A 24,415-nucleotide genomic window follows, 5' to 3' on the forward strand; every position below is an offset into this window, starting at 1 on the left:
ATCCAACAACATATTAAAAAAAATCATACATCATGACCAAGTGGGCTTTATCCCAGGAATGCAAGGATTCTTTAATATCTGCAAATCAATCAATGTAATACACCACATTAACAAATTGAAAGATAAAAACCATATGATTATCTCAATAGATGCAGAGAAAGCCTTTGACAAAATTCAACACTCATTTATGATTAAAAGTCTCCAGAAAGCAGGAATAGAAGGAACATACCTCAACATAATAAAAGATATATATGACAAACCCACAGCAAGCATCACCCTCAATGGTGAAAAATTGAAAGCATTTCTCCTGAAATCAGGAACAAGACAAGGGTGCCACTCTCACCACTACTATTCGACATAGTGTTGGAAGTTTTTGCCACAGCAATCAGAGCAGAAAAAGAAATAAAAGGAATCCAGATAGGAAAAGAAGAAGTGAAACTCTCACTGTTTGCAGATGACATGATCCTCTGCATAGAAAACCCTAAAGACTCTATCAGAAAATTACTAGAGCTGATCAATGAATATAGTAAAGTTGCAGGATATAAAATTAACACACAGAAACCCCTTGCAGTGCTGTTTCACTTTAAAATTAATATATACGCAGTGATTTCAATATCATTATCAACACAAGAACTCTGAGCTTCCATCTTGCACTCAGGGTAAAGTCACCAGCAGGGTAAACCCAGAGTAAACAAAAACAGTTTTCGAGGTGTGCCTCATATAATATTAGATTTAAACAAAATGTGTGTGTGTGTGTGTGTGTGTGTGTGTGTGTGTGTGTGTGCGTGCGCTCATGCTCAATTGTGTCCAACTCTTTGCAATCCCATGGACTTTAGCCAGCCAGGGTCTTCTGTCCACAGAATTTTCCAGGCAAGAATACTAGAGTGGGAAGATGCCTGGATATTAATTCCAACTCATCTTTAGACAACTCATCTTCCTTGTCAAGGCCACAGTTTATTCTAATGTAAAATAAGTGGGTTAAAATAAAATTTAGGTACTGAAAATATGACCTGTAGGACAAATATAGTTTGCCTATCCCATGGTAGTGAATCACCTGATATTTTTAGCACACCTTAGAAGTCTTAATTTGCTGCTATAGTTCACCTAATATGGGAGTTTGAACTGATTAAGCATTTAAACCCTAAACTACTGCTTCTGGAAAATGAGAAAAAAGAGAAAGAACTGCAAAAACTTTCCCCAGGAATTATCATCTCTGCAATAAGAGACATGTTTTCATCTCTCCTTGCCCTGCCTGATGAGACTTATCCCACAAAAAAGAGGTTTTAAATGTCACTTTTGTTTCACAGTATAAGTAGTATGTCAATTTTGTACTGAAAAGGCAGACAAGCAGTGGTCAGATTAGAGAAATAAAGAGCCAGTCATCCTAAATAGTTCCCGTAGAATGACATTATATATTAGTTAAAGCATTTTACCATTTGTAATTTGGACATTAAATTATACAAGTGAGTGAAAATAATTCATCAGGTATAATAATAAAACAATCTTTGGCAGATTTTAAAAATTACTCTCCCTGTCATATCTCATAAACTCAAAAAATATGAAATATTTTTTAATAATTTTTAGCTAAAGCAAGGAGGGTGATTCATTTTGGACATTTACATTGCATCTTACATTTTAAGGTCTTAGAAAATTCAATTTCATGGGTATTACTTTGTCCCTTAGAATTCAGGTATTTCTTAGGGTCAAAGAAGTCAAATAGTTAAGGAACAACTTGCTTCTTGGACTTACTTTTTGATCTTGCTTGTTTGGAATGCAAGCAAGGACTCGGATTACCTTTGAACCAGCTCATACCAATTTCACAATCTCCTGCTCTGGCATATCTAAGGAAAGTGGTTTTATTAGGTATAAAAAGCTACTCATCCAACTAATCATATAAGATTTATTTCTTAAAATGTGTTTGGGGATGTTGAGTGTGAAGTTTAAAAGATTTTTGCTCCTTTTAGAATCTTAAAATCAAAGAATATTTTTATAACTTTTGCTCTCCTTAGAGATGTAGCATTTAAGAGTCTCAAGAGGAAAAGCTTATTTTTTTCTCATACCTTTAAAGCACAGTTTGGAAAATATACACTTTGAAATTTTTTATTTGGAAATAATCTCAATTTACAGAATTAAGAGTTAAAAAATAAAAATAGTAAAAAAGCATATATATAAATTTAACCCCAGTTCATCTGTTGTTAACATTTTATCCCATTCACTTATTGATTCTCCCTCCCTCTCTGTCTTCTCCACACTCCCCTCCCATTCTCCTCTCTTCTGTCTACTTTCTCCTGAAATAAGGGTTTTATTTTCCTGTTCAAGCTGGCTGTATTTACTACTGTGGAAGTAATAAAAGGAAGTGGGGGCATTTTAGATGAAAACAAAAATATGATCTTGCAAAGCAAAAGTCTCAGATGTCTTTGCAGAAACTCCAGGGAATAGAGGCATCTTTTTTATGACAAGGGAAAAGAAACTGCCTCTACCAGAACAGAATATACAGGAGAATCCCGGGGTTAGAAGTGTGAAGCTCATTCAATCAAATGTTCCCACCAAGGCCTCAAGTCTCATTCTTTTTCCGTTAGCACCATGTCTTTTACATGAGAAAAGGTTATATAGAATTAGTTGTAACTGTGCTACTTTTATCATTAAAAGCTGAGTCTCTGCCTTGTATACAGGAGATGTCCTCATGGAGTTTTTTTTTTTTTTTTTCCCAAACTACCTGAGTCTATTATTTTATTTTTTAAGCTTTGAAAGTTGTAAATAAAAGCCAGTCTAATGACAATCTTTAGAATTACCGTTGCCCCTACCATGATATTTAAATATCAACCTTTTAAAACTGTTCCAGAAGCTGAAGTTGAAGCTTCTGCCTACACCTTACTTTAATCTAAACATCTTTGGTAAGACTCTTACTGAATATAAGGCTGTGGCATGCAAGAGTTATTGTTATCCCATTTACCACTAGCACTGAAGTCCTTACTGCTTACAGGTGAGTATTCTAGTTTTAGAATCAAAGATAATAATTACATCCTGCTTCTCAGATATCATGCAGCAAGAAGAGAGTGAAATGAAATATTTAAAGTGTTGAGAGGAAAAAAACATGAACTTAGAATTCTGTACCCTACAAAACTATACTTTAGACATGAAGGAGAAATTCAGGTTTTCTCAAACAAATAAAAATTGAGTGAATTTCTTGCTTTGCAAAAAAAAATGTTAAAAGAAGTTCTTTAGAGATAAGGAAAATAATTATTGGTCAGAAACTCAGATCAACATAAAGAAAAGAGGAGAATCAAAAAAGAAAAAAAATGAAAGTAAAATCAAAACTTTTATTAGTTTTATTTTTAATTGATCAAAGAAAAGAGTGTATTCAAAATAATAAAAACAACAATGTATTCAATGATTATAGCTTACGTGTAACTGAAATTAATGAGAGCAGTGATACAAGGGATGATAGTAAAGAATGATAATTATTTGCTATATTTGTACTTGCACTAAATGTAAAGTGATATATTGTTATTTGAAAGCGGATTTGTATTTGTTTTAAATGTATATTGCAAACTCAAGGGCAATCACTAAAGAAAGTAAACAAATTATAACTGATACGCTAAGAAAGGAAAGAAAATGGAAACCTGTTAAGTGCTCAATCTAAAGAGAGAATCAATGAAATAAAAAGCTGATTCTTTGAAAAGATTGATCAAGTGAGTAAGCCTAATTATAGAACGAAAATGTATAAATAATGTTTTGGTGAAATTTATCTTGCAGCACACTCAAAATACTTCTACTTAAATATTTACATTTCGTCACTATTGCAAAAAAAAATCCAGGAAACATTTGGCTTGTCCAAAAAAAAAATTCATTAATCTTTTTACTACCACTTATGCTGTTGAAAAGAGATAACTAATATTCATGATGAATTATACAAAAGTACTAGCTGACAGATATCCGCAATTCATATCTTTTCCATTTAGATGTCTAGCACCAAACTGTCTTGACATCCTTATAAAGATTTGAGGAAAAGTGGCCTAAGAATTTGTTTAACTGAAAGTATGATGGGATTTAATCTCAGTAGTTGAGTAGGTGGGCGATTCTGCAAATGCTTGGCCATTCAGCAAAGATATTCATCAGTTCAGTTCAGTTCAGTTTAGTTCAGTTCAGTCGCTCAGTCGTATCTGACCCTTTGTGACCCTGTGAATCGCAGCACGCCAGGCCTCCCTGTCCATCACCAACTCTCGGAGTTTACTCAAACTCATGCCCGTCGAGTCGGTGATGCCATCCAGCCATCTCATCCTCTGTTGTCCCCTTCTCCTCCTGCTCCCAGTTCCTCCCAGCATCAGGGTCTTTTCCAATGAGTAAACTCTTCGCATGAGGTGGCCAAAGCACTGGAGTTTCAGATATTCATACATCCACCTAAATAAAAACTGTTGAATTTAAGTTAACATCCATTTTCTTTTCCATCTTTCCCCTACATAACATCACATACATTTTGCTGAATATTCAAAATTGAAAAATCTCACCTTTGAAAACAAAATTTCTGCTTGAAGTTCTTACTTTATAAATCTTTCAAAAAAGCTTGTTTTCAAAAATACTTAAACAGATCTGCAGATGGCAGAGATTTCACAATTTTGTAGATGACACATGGTTTTTTCAGTAGGAAACTCTTATGATGATATAGCTCATTTTACATGTAGCATTATGAACTTATTCTATAAAACTTATATGTGAGAAATGCCACATTTACATTTTTTCCCTAGATTAAATTAAACCTAGCTCTGAGACCTTATCACTCATGCTAGTAGAGTAGCCAGTGTCACTCATGATGGTGTATATCAAGCTCACTTGGTGTCAGGACAGTGGAAACATGCATGATTCTTTTGCTATTGTGATCACATGGTTAACTCTTCTCTCTCGGCTATAAAATACCACTTTTGAATGTTAGGACTGTATCCTTTTTTTTTTGCTCAAAGACTGTGCTCGTGTTCAGCGGCACTGCTGTTGTTACTTACAGAGTGGTACCAAAAAACCATTCTGCACATGCAATAGCCTGACCTCCTGGAGTCCAGCCAAACTCTGTATGGCATAGATTGGAAGTTGCTATCACCTCTAAATTCTCTGCCACTTCCATAATTCTTCAAAGAGAAGCCAACTCCCCTTCCAGGTCTGGCTGTATTTCTCTCACTGACCAAATACTTGTCTCTTTCCTTTCTTTGCCTTCAATGAAACTTCAGCTTAATTTCTTCTTCAGAGACCTGGAAGGGTCATTCTTCAACTCTTCAACAATGAACACATCACATCACATACATAGCCATTAATAACACATACACCCCAGCAGTGAAAATGCCAAGTACTAGCCATTGTATCAACTAAGGAATTCCCTATCCCATTATTGAGAGGGAAGAAGGCTTTTGCCATCTTCTCAGATGATGAGTTCCTGGTGTATAAAATACTTCAGGTAAAAGAAGGATAAAAACATGAAGAAAACATGAAGATAAAAACATGGACTATAAGACCTAAGGAAAACAAAAATGAAAGTTGCTTATTAAAAAGGTAAAATGTACTGCAAAATGGCATTATTTTTCTAATTCATCACTATGATTTAGAGGGCTACATTTTATAGTCAAAAGATTACATGAAAAAATTCTAATTAAAAAATTATTCATCCCATGATTTTAACTTTTAAAAAATTTAATTTCAAGAAACTTGAGCTGAATCAATCCAGCATATTTGAGCCCTACAATTTGGTTTTGTGCACTTGCAGTTTCCATCTGGGATCAAAATATACGCTGCCAAAGAAAGCTTAGGAAGGTGGCTTATATGGGTTTCCCATCTGGGATCTCTGATACCGGGCCAGCAGTCTCCTGGGAGACCTTGCACTGGGTCACAGCCAGATTCAGTGCTGTTATTTTGAGTGTTTAATGTTAGCATGAAACCAAAAGAAAATTAAATGAGGTGTGGAACAGGACAGGGCCCTCTCCAGTGGGTGAGCAATAGTGAATAAGAGCACATTTATTGGGATCAACCATTCAATGCTGGAGTTAGCTATTCATGATGTGTTTGACCTTTGGCCAATTACTTAATTCCTTTAAACCTAAAGTTCATCATCAGTTCAGTTCAGTTCAGTTCAGTCGCTCAGTCATGTCTGACTCTTTGCAACCCCATGAACCGCAGCATGCCAGGCTTCCCTGTCCATCACCAACTCCCGGAATTTACCCAAACCCTTGTCCATTGAGTCGGTGATACCATTCAACCATCTCATCCTCTGTCATCCCTTTCTCCTCCTGTCCTCAATCTTTCCCAGAATCAGGGTCTTTTCAAATAAGTCAGCTTTTTGCATCAGGTGGCCAAAGTATTGGAGTTTCAGCTTCAACAACAGTTCTTCCAAATGAACACCCAGGACTGATCTCCTTTAGGACGGACTGGTTGGATCTCCTTGCAGTCCAAGGGACTCTAAAGAGTCATCTCCAACACCACAGTTCAAAAGCATCAATTCTTCAGCGCTCAGCTTTTTTTATAGTCCAACTCTCACATCCATACATGACCACTGGAAAAACCATAGCTTTGTCTAGATGGACCTTTGTCAGCCAAGTAATGTTTCTGCTTTTTAATATGCTATTTAGGTTGGTCATAACTTTCCTTCCAAGGAGTAAGTGTCTTTTAATTTCATGGCTGCAATCACCATCTGCAGTGATTTTGGAGCCCAGAAAAATAAAATCAGCCACTGTTTCCACTGTTTCCCCATCTATTTCCCATGAAGTGATGGGACCAGATGCCATGATCTTAATTTTCTGAATGTTGAGCTTTAAGCCAACTTTTGCACTCTCCTCTTTCACTTTCATCAAGAGGCTCTTTAGTTCCTCTTCACTTTCTGCCATAAGGGTGGTGTCATCTGCATATCTGAGGTTATTGATATTTCTCCTGGCAATCTTGATTTCAGCTTGTGCTTCCTCCAGCCCAGCGTTTCTCAGCATGTACTCTGCATATAAGTTAAATCAGCAGGGTGACAATATACAACCTTGATGTACTCCTTTTCCTATTTGGAACCAGTCTGTTTTTCCACATCCAGTTCTAACTGTTGTTTCCTGATCTGCATACAGGTTTCTCAAGAGGCAGGTCAGGTAGTCTGGTATTCCCATCTCTTTCAGAATTTTCCACAGTTCACCATATGCAGTTATAAATGAAGTATCTATCACAATAGTGTGTGTTAGTAGCTCAGTCATGTCTGACTCTTTGCAACCCTATGGACTGTTTCCCACAAGCCTTTCCCTTCTCTAGGGGATCTTTCTGACCCAGGGATCAAACCTGGGTCTCTTGCCTACAGGCAGATTCTTTACCATCTGACCCTCCAGGGAATACTTATTACCTAAAAGAGCTCAATAAATAAAATATTTGCTAATTAACTCCAATTATTAATGCCAATGAATATTCAAATTTGTCATTTTTGTGTCATTTCTAAAGTATTGTCTAAACATGCTATAGAAATAACACAAGTGAAAAGTAAAAAAAGAAACCACCAAAAATTTCATTTACCGTCTTAAAAGTCAGGCACAAGTTCTTATTTTTTTTTTTAAATTATTAGTATCAATTTTATGCTAACAATATTTAGATAGTGAAATAACACTATAATACAACTTCAAAACTCAGTAAAATTTCAGTTCGCTATAAACAGGGAACATATTCAATGCAATATACCTTTTGTGTAATACATATTATTAAGTTGAATAAGAATTTTAAGAGTAGTCTCTGTAGCCAATATTTTTAATGCGTGGACTATAATTTAACTAACTAAATTCATTGTAACCATAACCACAGTTTCCAGCCTTCAAAAAAGTGTCCTAATATATTCCTGTTATATAGATCATTGAATATCTGTTAATCTTTAGTGCTAGTTTTCTCTTTACATAGTGTCTCAACTTGAATAAATTATTTTGATTAACTTTTTATTTTATAAATAACACTGTGAAGGACATCTTTTCATATATAGTTTTTACACTTCTGTCTTTATTCCTCTGGGAGAAATTGACAAGATTAGGATTTAGTCAAGTGGAGATACTACAAAATAAACTGCAAACTCTTCCATTTTGTGATTCATTTAATAAAGAAAATGATAATCTGTTCATTTTATTATTTCTGTTTAATTATGTTCTTTCATCAAAGTTCAGATGGAATTAGTTAAATTGTCTGTCTGTCTGTGATTTCTCCACAAATGGATTTTAGGATCTATCAAAAACAAACAAGGCAAAAATGTCTATTCTCTATAAAACTTTATTTTACAAGTAGCTTCCAAACTGTGGTTTGATTTGATCAATGTACACATGAGCTAAAGTAAGTATTAATTTTTCCATCTGCAAACAGCGAGAGTTTCACTTCTTCTTTTCCTATCTGGATTCCTTTTATTTCTTTTTCTGCTCTGATTGCTGTGGCAAAAACTTCCAACACTATGTCGAATAGTAGTGGTGAGAGTGGCACCCTTGTCTTGTTCCTGATTTCAGGAGAAATGCTTTCAATTTTTCACCATTGAGGGTGATGCTTGCTGTGGGTTTGTCATATATATCTTTTATTATGTTGAGGTATGTTCCTTCTATTCCTGCTTTCTGGAGACTTTTAATCATAAATGAGTGTTGAATTTTGTCAAAGGCTTTCTCTGCATCTATTGAGATAATCATATGGTTTTTATCTTTCAATTTGTTAATGTGGTGTATTACATTGATTGATTTGCAGATATTAAAGAATCCTTGCATTCCTGGGATAAAGCCCACTTGGTCATGATGTATGATTTTTTTTAATATGTTGTTGGATTCTGTTTGCTAGAATTTTGTTAAGGATTTTTGCATCTATGTTCATCAGTGATATTGGCCTGTAGTTTTCTTTTTTTGTGGCATCTTTGTCTGGTTTTGGAATTAGGGTGATGGTGGCCTCATAGAATGAGTTTGGAAGTTTACCTTCATCTGCAATTTTCTGGAAGAGTTTGAGTAAGACAGGTGTTAGCTCTTCTCTAAATTTTTGGTAGAATTCAGCTGTGAAGCCATCTGGTCCTGGGCTTTTGTTTGCTGGAAGATTTTTTATTACAGTTTCGATTTCCTTGCTTGTGATGGGTCTGTTAAGATCTTCTATTTCTTCCTGGTTCAGTTTTGGAAAGTTATACTTTTCTAAGAATGAAACTCTCACTGTTTGCAGATGACATGATCCTCTACATAGAAAACCCTAAAGACTCTTCCAGAAAATTATTAGAGCTAATCAATGAATATAGTAAATTTGCAGGATATAAAATTAACACACAGAAATCCCTTGCATTCCTATATACTAACAATGAAATAACAGAAAGAGAAATTAAGGAAACAATACCATTCACCATTGCAACAAAAAGGAAAAATACTTAGGAGTATATCTACCTAAAGAAACAAAAGACCTATACATAGAAAACTATAAAACACTGATGAAAGAAATCAAAGAGGACACAAACAGATGGAAAAACATACCGTGTTCATGGATTGGAAGAATCAATATTGTCAAAATGGCTATTCTACCCAAAGCAATCTATAGATTCAATGCAATCCCTATCAAGCTACCAACGGTATTCTTCACAGAACTAGAACAAAGAATTTCACAATTTGTATGGAAATACAAAAAACCTCGAATAGCCAAAGTAATCTTGAGAAAGAAGAATGGAACTGGAGGAATCAACCTGCCTGACTTCAGACTCTACTACAAAGCCACAGTTATCAAGACAGTATGGTACTGGCACAAAGACAGAAATATAGATCAATGGAACAGAATCAAAAGCCCAGAGATAAACCCATGAACCTATGGGACACCTTATCTTTGACAAAGGAGGCAAGGATATACAATGGAAAAAAGACAACCTCTTTAACAAGTGGTGCTGGGAAAACTGGTCAACCACTTGTAAAAGAATGAAACTAGAAGACTTTCTAACACCATACACAAATATAAACTCAAAATGGATTAAAGATCTAAATGTAAGACCAGAAACTATAAAACTCCTAGAGGAGAACATAGGCAAAACACTCGCCGACATAAATCACAGCAGGATCCTCTATGACCCACCTCCCAGAATATTGGAAATAAAAGCAAAACTAAACAAATGGGACCTAGTGAAACTTAAAAGCTTTTGCACTACAAAGGAAACTATAAGTAAGGTGAAAAGACAGCCCTCAGATTGGGAGAAAATAATAGCAAATGAAGAAACAGACAAAGGATTAATCTCAAAAATATACAAGCAACTCCTGAAGCTCAATTCCAGATAAATAAATGACCCAATCAAAAAATGGGCCAAAGATCTAAACAGACATTTCTCCAAAGAAGACATACAGATGGCTAACAAACACATGAAAAGATGCTCAACATCACTCATTATTAGAGAAATGCAAATCAAAACCACAATGAGGTACCATTACACGCCAGTCAGAATGGCTGCTATCCAAAAGTCTACAAGCAATAAATGCTGGAGAGGGTATGGGGAAAAGGGAACCCTCTTACACTGTTGGTGGGAATGCAAACTAGTACAGCCACTATGGAAAACAGTGTGGAGATTCCTTAAAAAACTGGAAATAGAACTGCCATATGACCCAGCAATCCCACTTCTGGGCATACACACTGAGGAAACCAGATCTGAAAGAGACACATGCACCCCAATGCTCATCGCACCACTGTTTATAATAGCCAGGACATGGAAGCAACCTAGATGCCCATCAGCAGATGAATGGCTAAGGAAGCTGTGGTACATATACACCATGGAATATTACTCAGCCATTAAAAAGAATTCATTTGAATCAGTCCTAATGAGATGGATGAAACTGGAGCCCATTGAACAGAGTGAAGTAAGCCAGAAAGATAAAGACCAATACAGTATATTAATGCATATATATGGAATTTAGAAAGATGGTAACGATAACCCTATACACAAAACAGAAAAAGAGACACAGAAGTACAGAACAGACTTTTGGACTCTGTGGGAGAAGGTGAGGGTGGGATGTTTCGAAAGAACAGCATGTATATTATCTATAGTGAAACAGATCACCAGCCCAGGTGGAATGCATGAGACAAGTGCTCAGGCCTGGTGCACTGGGAAGACCCAGAGGAATCGGGTGGAGAGGGAGGTGGGAGGGGGGATCGGGATGGGGAATACGTGTAACTCTATGGCTGATTCATATCAATGTATGACAAAACCCACTGAAATGTTGTGAAGTAATTAGCCTCCAACTAATAAAAAAAATAAAATAAAGTATTAATTTTTCTACATTTCCTTATTTTTATGAATTAAATTAAAATATCCTATAAACTCCCAACTCAGGAATGTCAAAAAGCAGCCATGAAGAGATACCCCAAGTCCAAGGTAAGAAAAACCTAAGTAAGATGGTAGGTGTTGTGAGACAGCGTCAGAGGGCAGACACACTAAAACCATAATCACAGAAAACTAGCCAATCTGATCACAGGACCACAGTCGTGTCTAACTCAATGAAACTAAGCCATGCCATGTGGGGCCACCCAAGACGGTCGGGTCATGGTGGAGAGGTCTGACAGAATGTGGTCCACTGGAGAAGGGAATGACAAACCACTGCAGTATTCTTGCCTTGAGAACCCCATGAACAGTATGAAAAGGCAAAATGATAGGATACTGAAAGATGAACTCCCCAGGTCGGTAGGTGCCCAATATGCTACTGGAGATCAGTGGAGAAATAACTCCAGAAAAAATGAAGGGATGGAGCCAAAGCAAAAACAACACCCAGTTGTGGATGTGACTGGTGATAGAAGCAATGTCCGATGCTGTAAAGAGCAATATTGCATAGGAACCTGGAATGTTAGGTCCATGAATCAAAGCAAATTGGAAGTGGTCAAACAGGAGATGGCAAGAGTGAACATCGACATTCTAGGAATCTGCAAACTAGAATGGACTAGAATGGGTGTATTTAACTCAGATGACCATTATATCTCCTACTGTGGGCAGGAATCCCTTAGAAGAAATGGAGTAGCCATCATGGTCAACAAAAGAGTCCGAAATGCAGTACTTGGATGCAATCTCAAAAACGACAGAATGATTTCTTCATTTTCAAGGCAAACCATTCAATATCATGGTAATCCAAGCCTGTGCCCCAACCAGTAACTCTGAAGAAGCTGAAGTTGAAAAGTTCTATGAAGACCTACAAGACCTTCTAGAATTAAGACCCAAAAAAGATGTTTTTTTCATTATAGGGGACTGGAATGCAAAAGTAGGAAGTCAAGAAACACCTGGAGAAACAGGCAAATTTGGTCTTGGAGTATAGAATGAAGCAGGGCAAATGCTAGTAGAGTTCGCCAAGAGAACACACTGGTCATATCAAACATCCTCTTCCAACAACACAAGAGAAGACTCTACACATGGACATCACCAGATGGTTGACACCAAAATCAGACTGATTATATTCTTTGCAGCCAAAGATGGAGACGCTCTATACAGTCAGCAAAAATAAGACCGGGAGCTGACTGTGGCTCAGATCATGAACTCCTTATTGACAAATTCAGACTTAAATTGAAGAAAGTAGGGAAAACTGCTAGACCATTCAGGTATGATCTAAATCAAATCCTTTATGATTATACAGTGGAAGTGAGAAATAGATTTAAGGGACTAGATCTGATAGACACAGTGCCTGATGAACTATGGACAGAGGTTCGTGACATTGTACAGGAGACAGAGATCAAGACCATCCCCATGGAAAAGAAATGCAAAAAGGCCAAATGGTTGCTGAGGAGGCCTTACAAATAGCTGTGAAAAAAGAAGTGAAAAGCAAAGGAGAAAAGGAAAGATATTCCCATTTGAGTGCACAGTTCCAAAGAATAGATAAGAAAGTCTTCCTAAGTGATCAATGCAAAGAAATAGAGGAAAACAAGAGAATGGGAAAGACTAGAGACCTCTTCAGGAAAATTAGAGATACCAAGGGAATATTTCATGCAAAGATGGGTTCGATAAAGGACAGAAATGGTATGGACCTAACAGAAGCAGAAGATATTAAGAAGTGGTGGCAAGAATACACAGAAGAACTGTACAAAAAAGATCTTCAAGACCCAGATAATCACAATGGTGTGATCATTCACCTAGGGCCGGATATCCTGGAATGTGAAGTCAAGTGGGCCTTAGAAAGCATCACTATGAACAAAGCTAGTGGAGGTGATGGAATTCCAGTTGAGCTATTTTAAATCCTGAAAGATGATGCTGTGAAAGTGCTGCACTAATATGCCAGCAAATTTGGAAAACTCAGCAGTGGTCACAGGACTGGAAAAGGTCAGTTTTCATCCCAATCCCAAAGAAAGGCAATGCCAAAGAATGCTCAAACTACTGCACAGTTGCACTCATCTCATACACTAGTAAAGTAATGCTCAAAATTCTCCAAGTCAGGCTTCAACGGTATGTGAACATGAACTTCCAGATGTTCAAGCTGGTTAGAAAAGGCAGAGGAACCAGAGATCAAATCACCAACATCCGCTGGATCATCGAAAAAGCAGGAGAGTTCCAGAAAAACATCTATTTCTGCTTTCTTGACTATGCCAAAGCCTTTGACTGTGTGGATCACAATAAAACTGGAAAATTTTTAAAGAGATGGGAATACCAGACCACCTGACCTGCCTCTTGAGAAACCTATATGCAGGTCAGGAAGAAACAGTTAGAACTGGACGTGGAACAACGGACTGGTTCCAAATAGGAAAATGAGTACACCAAGGCTGTATAGTGTCACCCTGTTTATTTAACTTATAAGCAGAGTACATCATGAGAAATGCTGGGCTGGAAAAAGCACAAGCTGGAATCAAGATTGCCAGGAGAAATAGCAATAACCTCAGATATGCAGATGACACCACACTTATGGCAGAAAGTGAAGAGGAACTAAAAAGCCTCTTGATGAAAGTGAAAGAGTGCAAAAGTTGGCTTAAAACTCAACATTCAGAAAACTAAGATCATGGCATCTGGTCCCATCACTTCATGACAAATAGATGGGAATCAGTGGAAACAGTGTCAGAATTTATTTTGGGGGGTTCCAAAATCACTGCAGATGGTGATTGCAGCCTTGAAATTAAAAGACACTTACTCCTTGGAAGGAAAATTATGACCAACCTAGACAGCATATTAAAAAGCAGAGACATTACTTTGCCAACAAAGGTCTGTCTGGTCAAGGCTATTGTTTTTCCAGTGGTCATGTATGGATGTGAGAGTTGGACTATAAAGAAAGCTGAGCACCGAAGAATTGATGCTTTTGAACTGTGGTGTTGGAGAAGACTCTTGAGAGTCCCTTGGACTTCAAGGAGATCTAATCAGTCCATCCTAAAGGAGATCAGTCCTGAGTGTTCATTGGAAGGACTGATGCTGAAGCTGAAACTCCAATACTTTGGCCACCTGATGCGAAGAGTTCCCTCATTTGAAAAGACCGTGATGCTGGGAGCGATTGAGGGCAGGAGGAGAAGGGGACCACAGAGGATGAGATGGCTGGATGGCATCACCAGCTCGATGGACATGAGTTTGAGTAAACTCCAGGAGTTGGTGATGGACACCGAAGCCTGTCGTGATGTGATTCATGAAGTCGCAGAAAATGTCGGACATGACTGAGCGACTGAACTGAACTAATCCTTCTTTGGCACCTACATGGTCCTAACTAATGCATACATATGGAGAAGTCTTAATAGTCTGGTTATTTCTGTCACTATCATTGATCACTGTTTTCTTTGATTTCTCAGGTTCTGTGCTGTGAGCTATAACTTTCATGATTGATGTCTTCCTGGAACACAGAGATCCTCAACTTTCCACTACAGCTGGAGTTCTTTGAGTATAGCTTCTAAAGGAAATGGCATGACCATTTTATCTTTGATTGTGAGGGAGACCACACCTTGTCTGTTTCCAGGGTTACTCTATGTTTTAGTTACCTGTGATTGTTATAACAAATCGCCATAAACTTGGTATCTTAAACAACCAACATTTATTTCTCACAGTTTTGGAGGCTGAGAAATTCTAGACCAAGACTTCTGGCTGTCAGACCCAGTGTCTGGTAAAAGCCTGCTTCTTGGTTTGCAGATGGGTGTATCCTCATATGGTAGAGAGCACAGAGAGAGAGGGAGCAAATGCTTCAATCTCTTCTTACAAGGACACTAATCCTATTTATGAGGTCTTCACCTTAATGACCAATATCATCCCAAAGACATCACCTCCTAATACAATCACATTGGTGGTTAGGATTTCAACACATGAATTTGGGGAGCAGAGACACAAACTTTCTGTCCATAATTCTCCTTTTGTCTAGTTCCCAGGGCTTCCTTGTGAATAATTCTACCTAATCCCCTCAAAAGCATAAGTCTTCCAGAACACTGTCAATGCATTTTGGGAATATCTTCCAGAGCAGCTCTAACTCCAGTTGAAGTACATAAAGCACATAATGCTATTAATTACTCTTAATGGGGAAGATAGGCTAGAACTAAATATCTCCAAAGCCTAGTTGCCATCTGGAGGGTGAAGGATGGAATAAATGAGAGATGCTTTATTTTTTGTTGTTGAGATAATATTAGTTTGATAACAATATTAGTGATAATAATGCCTTTAAATGATATCAACTGAATCTTTTTCTTTTTTTGCTTTTTCCTTTACATAGCATAACTTATTTGCCAGCTATAAGAAGCTCTGTTAGGTGCTGTGAGGAATCTGATACTTATGTGGGATGGTGGATGGGATCAAGGTAAAACTTTATGAAGTGGTCTTAAGAGAATCACTTTCTCTTAAGTAGCTTAGAATCTAGTCTAGTGGTTGAAAGCAGGCACTATGGATTCAGACCCCAGCTCTGTCACTTACTATCTGTGGTCAAATTAGTTGATTCCTCCATACCTTAGTTCTCTTGTCTGTAAAATGGTTAACAATGTCCTTCTGGGATTGTTATGAAGATTGTATGTTACTATGTATTATAATATTGTTAATATGATGATAAAAGAAGCTTAGAAGAATATATGATGCATAATAAATGTTAACTATAATATGGTGTGAAAAGCACAAACAATGTATAAAAGGAAAATGAAAGAGAAATTAGATTCTCCTGGGAGGAACAGCAATGTTCTCACACAGGAGATAACTAAATTGATCTTTGAATAATGGGTAGAAATCAAAACAGGTAGAGGTAAGAATATCTTTTCACATGAGAAAAGTGTAAGTATGTAGAGGTTTGGGGTTTTTTATTTTTGAAAAAAATTCCTTAGCCTCATATGTGAGGCAAATAGGTTGCAAGAGAAGGTTTTCAAGTGACACAGAATGATATTCTGTTGGAAATACGAGTTGAGGCAATCAAAAAATTTTATACACCAAGTTAAAATACTATGATCTTATCCTTTTAGGTAACAAAACATTATCAGAGCTTTTCTGAGCAAGTAACAAATATAGTCTTGCAGTTTTTATGGAAACTAGAATAGCAATGCTATGCCTGGTTTGGAAGGGAAAGACACTGAAGACTGGTAGATTTCTGAAAGTGTTTGTGAGTGATGATGGAGCAGGGAGAGTTAAAGATAATGGTGGCTTTCTGGCTGAGTGACTGAAAGAATATTTATCCTATTAACTGAGCTAAGAAAAATACTGTACACATTGAGAATAATAAGTAAGGGAAGTCTGGCCTTTAGGGCTGTCAATCCTGTATGTTTCTACCAGTCTAAATTTGGCATGCAGATGGTACCATTATTATTATTGTTGCTTAACATTTACTGAGTGTCGACAGCAAGCTAAGCCTGGTGTGGAACATTGGAAGGCATGCATATCTCCACATTTCCACTCCCACCTCCATCTGGTCCCTTTGCTTTGTTATTGTCATATTTTCTCGGCACTTATAAGTTGGTCACTGATTTGTTATTCACTTAAGAATTACCAATTATGAGATGGCATTCATTTATCAATCAGTAAGTCATAAGAAAGAAAGAAAATTTGCTCAGTCATGTCCTATTCTTTGAGACCCAGGCCAGAATATGGGAGTGGGTAGCCGTTCCCTTCTCCAAGGGATCTTCCCAACCCAGAGATCGAACCCAGGTCTCCAGCATTGCAGGCGGGTTCTTTACCAGCCAAGCCACAAGGGAAGTCCAAGTCATAAGAAATGGGTACATGATATGGCCTAATATTTTGTTTAAATAAGGGTTGCCATACCTGTATTAAATACTTAGTGCTTTGCAATTTTTTGACAAGGTTTGCATTTATCACTCATTTAGATCTTAGGAAAATATAGAAAGCCACTGTTTTGTTTCAAAATATTTAAAATCACAGAAAGATGAATAGAATAATATTATAGATTAATATTATTAATAATATTATCACTGCTTCAGACACACACACATACATTTTTTAAATAAAGAGAAAAATCATTATATTACCAGATAAATTCAGAATCACTTTCTTTCTTTTTTTCTTTTTCTTTTTTTTTTTTTTTATGAAAAGCCCACAATCCCTTCACTAAATCTGCTTCTTGACCTTAATGCACTTTCTGGTTTTTTTTTTTTATTAGTTGGAGGCTAATCACTTCACAACATTTCAGTGGGTTTTGTCATACATTGATATGAATCAGCCATAGAGTTACACAGAATCACTTTCTTGTTCTCTGCCCAGTACTAACTACCTCTCTCTATATAGCTCCCAGAGGTAGTCACCATGAAAAACCTAATATATCTTATATCTTTCTAGCCAATATTATTGCAGTTTTATTACCTGTATGTGCATCTTTATAGAATATTTAGTATAGTTTTCTGTATTTTTTTTTTTTTTTAGTTTTCTGTATTTTAAATTTTCAATTAAATTATTTTATTCTGTGTGTTTAAATCTAAAAATTGTTCACTCAACATTTTATTCATGATCTTTACAATTAAGCTTAGGTACTGCCTAGTATTAAGTCTCTCAATTCAGGGATAAATTATAAATTACTTAGCCATTTTCGTGTTTGTTATATTTTGATTGGTTTTGATTTTTGCTATTGTAAACATTATTTCAACAAAAATCTTTGTATGTGTGTATGTACCATGTGGCACATATACAAGGATCTTTTTAATTCTAGCTATTAGAATTCAAATTACTAGGCCTTTGGATATTAATGCATATCCACATTTTCAACTTTAGTCAATATTGCAAAATTTACTCTGTAATATGATTGTACTATTTCACACTTTTAGCAGCAATGTATGAGACTTTCGGTTTTCCACAGCATACACCATGATCTGGTATTGTTACCTTCTTTTCATTTTGTTAATCTTATGGTTGTAAAATGGAACACCATTACTGTAATATGTATTTCCCTGATTTCTAGTGAGAGTAAATATCTTTTTAAATCCTTATGGGGCTTCCCTGGTGGCTCAGATGTAAAGAATTTACCTGCAATGTGGGAGACCTGGGTTCAGTCCCTGGGTTGGGAGGATCCCCTGAAGGAGGGCATGGCAACCCACTCAGTATTCTTGCCTGGAGAATCCCCATGGACAGAGGAGCCTGGTGGGCTACAGTCCATGGGCCTGCAAAGAGTCGGACACGACTGAGCAACTAAGCACATAAACACAGTATATCCTTAAGAGCCATTCAATTTTCCTTGCTAGTGAACTGCCTTTTCATATATTTTGCCTACCTTCCTATTGAGTTATATTCTTATTAATTTTTAACCACTTAATTGAAATTTGATGGATATATAATTAAATGCATATATTTAAAGCATGCAAGTTTATAAGCTTTGGTGTAAATATATATCCACAGAACTATCAGCGTAGTCAAAGCAATATTGATAGAAGCTTTTAACATAATCTTAGCAATAAATTTGTTTGTTAAATATTTTGCCATATATATACTACCATGATCAGGCTTCCCTTATGGCTCAGCTGGTCAAGAATCTGCCTGCAGTGATGGAGACCTGGGTTTGATCCCTGAGTTGGGAACATCCCCTGGAGAAGTGAAAGGCTACCCACTCCAGTATTCTGGCCTAGAGAATTCCATCTACTATATTGTCCATGGGATCGCAAAGAATCAGAGACTTTCCGCGAGTGACTTTCGCTTTCAGTTTTCACTACCATAATCTGGCTCATCATTCATCTTACTAGGTCTTCATTAGTCACAATAATTTATAAACCTAATCGAGTTCTTTACTAGTCAAATTTTTTATGGATTTTGCTAATTTTGTATATCAAACTAATACTTTTTAAATCTAAGAGTTCAAAGTTATCTTACTGTTTTCCTAATAGTTTTAAAATATTTTTTCTGATTTTAAAATAATTCCAACACACCATTTACTAAATTCCCTCTTCATTTCTCATTGATGAGTAACATCATTTCTATCATATATTAACAATTTTTTTTGCATAAAAAATTGTTTTGGAGAAGTCTAAACTCCAAACATTGTATTATTTCTCTATTCCTATGTCAATGGCAGAGAGATATGATTGTTAATACCTTGAAATAAACTATCTTACCAAGAAGGTTTCTCTCCAATTATTATTCTTCCATATCTTACTGCCTGTTTTTATTCCTCAGTCTCCCAGTTCCATCCCCTCTCTCTCTCTCCCTCTCTGTCTTTTTTCCTACTTATATCTTTATCTCTCTCTTTTTTTCTTATGATCTAAATCAGAATTGCATTAAATTAATAAATTAATTTAGAAGGATTGACATTTTAATATTAGTATTTTTCACTTGAGAATATTGTTTTGTATATATTCAATCTATTTTTATAGTCTTCAACTTTGTTTCACAAATCCCAATATGATTTATAATCTTTGTGTTATCTTAAATGACTTATTTTGTTCTATTACATTGTTATTTAGATGTTGCTGAAATATTTATATTTATTTTTGTGAGTTGACTAGATAACATGAAAATCCTATTATATTTTCTGTGCCTTACCTCCATATTCTCATTATTCTAAGCAAATGATATTAACTTTTTATTTTCTAATATCTCCTTTCCTTTTCTTATCTTGTTTCATGAGTGTGAAATGGTAAGATATTAGCTATTATTGACAATAGCAAGCAATTAATTTTTAATTAATTAAAATACCTACAGTTTCATTGTAGAACATTATGTTTATGATCATCAGTAGTAATGTCATTAATCACTTTAAGGAAATTTCCTCTATTCCTACTTTGCTAAAACATTCTTATTATTATTTTAAATTATCAACAAATTTTTAATTTTATTGAGTACCTTTTTATTTATTAAGCTAATCTGAATATTTCTCAAATTTAATCTGCCAAAGTACATAGGTAAATCAATTACAGTTTCATTTGACTATAATTTCTCTCTTATGGTAAATCCACTGACTGATGATATAATTCATACACACACACACACACACACACACACACACACACTATTGTATTAAAGTTGCTTAACTTCTTTAATATGTTTAGATTTTATGTTCATATGTAAAAATGTTCTATAATTTTTAAGTGTCATAGTTTTACCAGTCTCATAAAATTAGTTACACAAGGTCCCCCTTTTTGATTCTCTGTAATATTTAGGATGCAATTTTATTTTATTAATTTATGCTTTTATCTTCTTCATTATATGTATTTATGTTTATTCTATGGTTCTTTTTCTGGCTTCTTGATTCAAATTTTAGCTCATTACTTTCAATTTTTATTTTTTCTTATCACAGACTCTGTTTTGTCTGCTAGCAAGCATTCAAGAGTTTTAAAAATAATTTATTTGAAGCCTGATAAATATACAGTTGTAAGCTCCATGTATACTTGAAAAGAATTTATATTTTCTTTCTAGCATTCATATAATATAATTATATGTACATAATGATATACAATATATACAAATTATATAAACACTAAATAATAAAATAACATAAATATGTATATATTTATATATAATTGTCATATACATATTTTTATATCTGTCAAGGCAGTTCAAGATAGTCACTTAAACAAATAATACTGAAACTATGAGATATTTTTCTACAAAAGAACTTTCAATGTCACTTTGCACCATAAAAGATTAAGCTGAATGAACTGATTAACATAAATATCAAACATAAACATATAAAACTGATAGGAGAAAATTCTTGTGATTTTGGGTCAAACAACAATTTTAAAGCTACAACACAAAAATGATGACTGTAATTTTTTCAAAAAATTGATAAAATTGGACATCTTCAAAATAAAAGTCTGGCATTTCAAAAAACACTTTAGAAAAATAACAGAATAACTTTAGAATATATGACAATATGCACAAAATATTTCTGATGAGGGACTTGTATTCTGAATATATAAAAACCTATTATAACTTAATAAGAAAATAGTTCAAAGTGTACTGAAACTTAATCAAAGATGATGCACAGGTAGCAAGTAAAAACATGAAAATCTGCTCACTACTATCAGTCATTAAGGACATGCAAATTTAAATCACAATGAAATATTATTATACCTTTATTAGAATGGCTAAAATAGAACAGAGTACCAGGTACTGGAAAGAATGTGGAGCAACTGGAATATTTATATATTGTTAGTGGGAATGCAAATTAGTATAGACATGTGAGAAATCAGTTTTATCCAACTTAGACAATGATTTGACTCAGAAATCTCACTCCTGTGTGCTTACTCAAGAGAAATAAAACACATGATCACCAAAAAAATAAATAAATACAAAAATAAAGAAAAAGAACTGTACAGGAAAGTTTATTGCAGTGTTGATAGTTGCCAAAAACTAGAAACAACACAGATGTCCGTCAACTGTAAAATGGATAAACAAACTGTGGAACAGTATGCAATGCAGTTCTATTCAACAATAAAATGGAAGGCTTTATTGATGCATGCAGCACATGGGTAGCTAGCAAATACATGATGCTAAGTGAGAGAAGCCAAATTCAGAAAGCCACAAACTGTATTATTCCATTAATAAGATGTTCTGGCAAAGCCAAAATGGTAAGTACAAAAACAAAAAAGAACAGTGGTAACCAGGGGTTGGATGTGGGGACAGTAGATTAACAAAGGAGCATTTGGACATTTTGGGGGGTGATGTAAATGGTGACTCTCTTTATTGTGCTAGTGGTTACACAACTGCATGCATTTGTTAAAAATCATAGCATTGTATTTGGAAAAAAGAAAAATTTATTGCACATGAAGTATTTCCACAACAGAGTTCCCAACCTGGGGATATGGCAAAGGGACTGAGAACCCCCAGGCAATTTGACTTTGAAGGCCAGTGGGATTTGATTACAGAATTTACACAAGATTGTAAGACTGAGGAAACAGACTCTTGGAAGGCAGAAACAAAACCTTGCTCACGCCAGGACCCAGGAGAAAGGAGCAGTGGCCCCACAAGAGACTGACCCAGACGTGCCTGTGAGTGTCCAGGAGTCTCTGACGGAGGTGTGGGTCGACAGTGGCCTGTTGCAGGGTCAGGGGGATTGAATACCACAGTGCTTGCACAAGACCTTTTGAAGGAGGTCGCCATTATCTCCATTACCCCCACCGTTGTTTGGTCTCAGGTCAAACAACAGGGAAGGAACACAGCCCCGTGCATCAGTGGAAAGTTGGATTAAAGATTTACTGAACATGGCTCCACCCATCAGAACAAGACCCAGTTTCCTGCAATGTCAGTCTCTCCTATCATGAAGCTTCCATAAATCTCTTATCTTTATCCATCATAGGGCAGAAAGAATGAAAGCCACAATCACAGAAAACTAATCAAACTGAACACATGGACCACAGCCTTGTCTAACTCAATGAAACTATGAATCATGCCATGTGGGGCCACCAAACAGATGGGTCATGGTGGAGAGTTCTGATAAAACGTGGTCCACTGGAGAAGGGAATGGCAAACCACTTCAGTATCCTTGCCTGGAGAACCCCATGAACATTATGAAAAGGCAAAAGATATGACACTGAAAGATGACCTCCCGTGGTCAGTAGGTGCCCAATATATTACTGGAGAAGAGTAGAGAAATAACTCCAGAGAGAATGAAGAAACAAAGAAAAAGAGAAAACAATGCCCAGTTGTGGATGTGACTGGTGAGGGAAGTAAAATATGATGCTTTAAAGAACAATATTGCATAGGAAGCAGGAATGTTTGGTCCATGAATCAAGGTAAATTGGAAGTGGTCAAACAAATGGCAAGAGTGAATATAGACATTTTAGGAGCCAGTGGACTAAAATGGACCGGAATAGATTAATTTAATTCAGATAACCAGTGTACCTATTATAGTGGGCAAGAATCCCTCAGAAGAAATGGAGTAGCCCTCATAGTCAACAAAAGAGTCCAAAATGCAGTACTTGGATACAATCTTAAAAATGAGAGAATGATCTTGGTTCGTTTCCAAGGCAAACTATTTAATATCATAGCAATCCAAGTCTATGCCCCAACCAGTAATGCTGAAGAAGCTAAAGGTGAATGGTTCTATGAAGACCTGCAAGACCTTCTAGAACTAACACCCAAAGAAGATGTCCTTTTCATCACTGGGGACTGGAATGCAAAAGTAAGAAGTTAAGGGATACTTGGAGTAACAGGCAAATTTGGCCTTGGAGGACAAAATAAAGCAGGGCAAAGGCTAACAGAGTTTTGCCAAGAGAAAGCACTGGTTATAGCAAACAGCCTCTTTCAACAAAACAAAAGACAACTCTACATATGGACAACACCAGATAGTCAACACTGAAATCAGACTGATTATATTTGTAGCCAAAGATGGAGAAGCTCTATACAGTCAGCAAAAACAAGACCAGGAGCTGACTGTGGTTCAGATCATGAACTCCTTATTGCAAAATTCAGACTTAAATTGAAGAAAGTAGGGGAAAACACTAGACCTTTCATGTATGACCTAAATCAAATCCCTTATGACTATACAGTGGAAGTGAGAAATAGATCCAAGGACTAGATATGATAGACAGAGTGCCTGAAGAAATATGGACAGAGGTTTGTGACATTGTAAAGGAGGCAGTGATCAAGATCATCCCCAAGAAAAATAAATGCGAAAAGGCAAAATGGTTGCCTGAGGAGGCCTTACAAATAGCTGAGAAAAGAAGAGAAGCTAAAGGCAAAGGAGAAAAGGAAAGATATACCCATCTGAATGCAGAGTTACATAGAATAGCAAGGAGAGATAAGAAAGCCTTCCTCAGTGATCAATGCAAAGAAATAGAAGAAATCAATAGGATGGGAAAGACTAGAGATCTCTTCAAAAAAATTAGAGATACCAAGGGAATATTTCATGCAAAGATGGGCTCAATGAAAGACAGAAATGATATGGACCTCACAGAAGCAGAAGATCTTGAGAAGGGGTGGCAAGAATACACGGAAGAACTATGCAAAAAAGATCTTCATGACCCAGATAATCATAAAAATATGATCACTCACCTTGAGCCAGCCTTAGGAAACATTACTATGAACAAAGTTAGTGGAGGTGATGGAATTCCAGTTGAGCTATTTCCAGCCCTAAAACATGATGCTGTTAAAGTGCTGCACTCA

This window comes from Dama dama, chromosome 19 (genome assembly GCF_033118175.1).
Source record: "Dama dama isolate Ldn47 chromosome 19, ASM3311817v1, whole genome shotgun sequence".
Taxonomy (NCBI): Eukaryota; Metazoa; Chordata; class Mammalia; order Artiodactyla; family Cervidae; genus Dama; species Dama dama.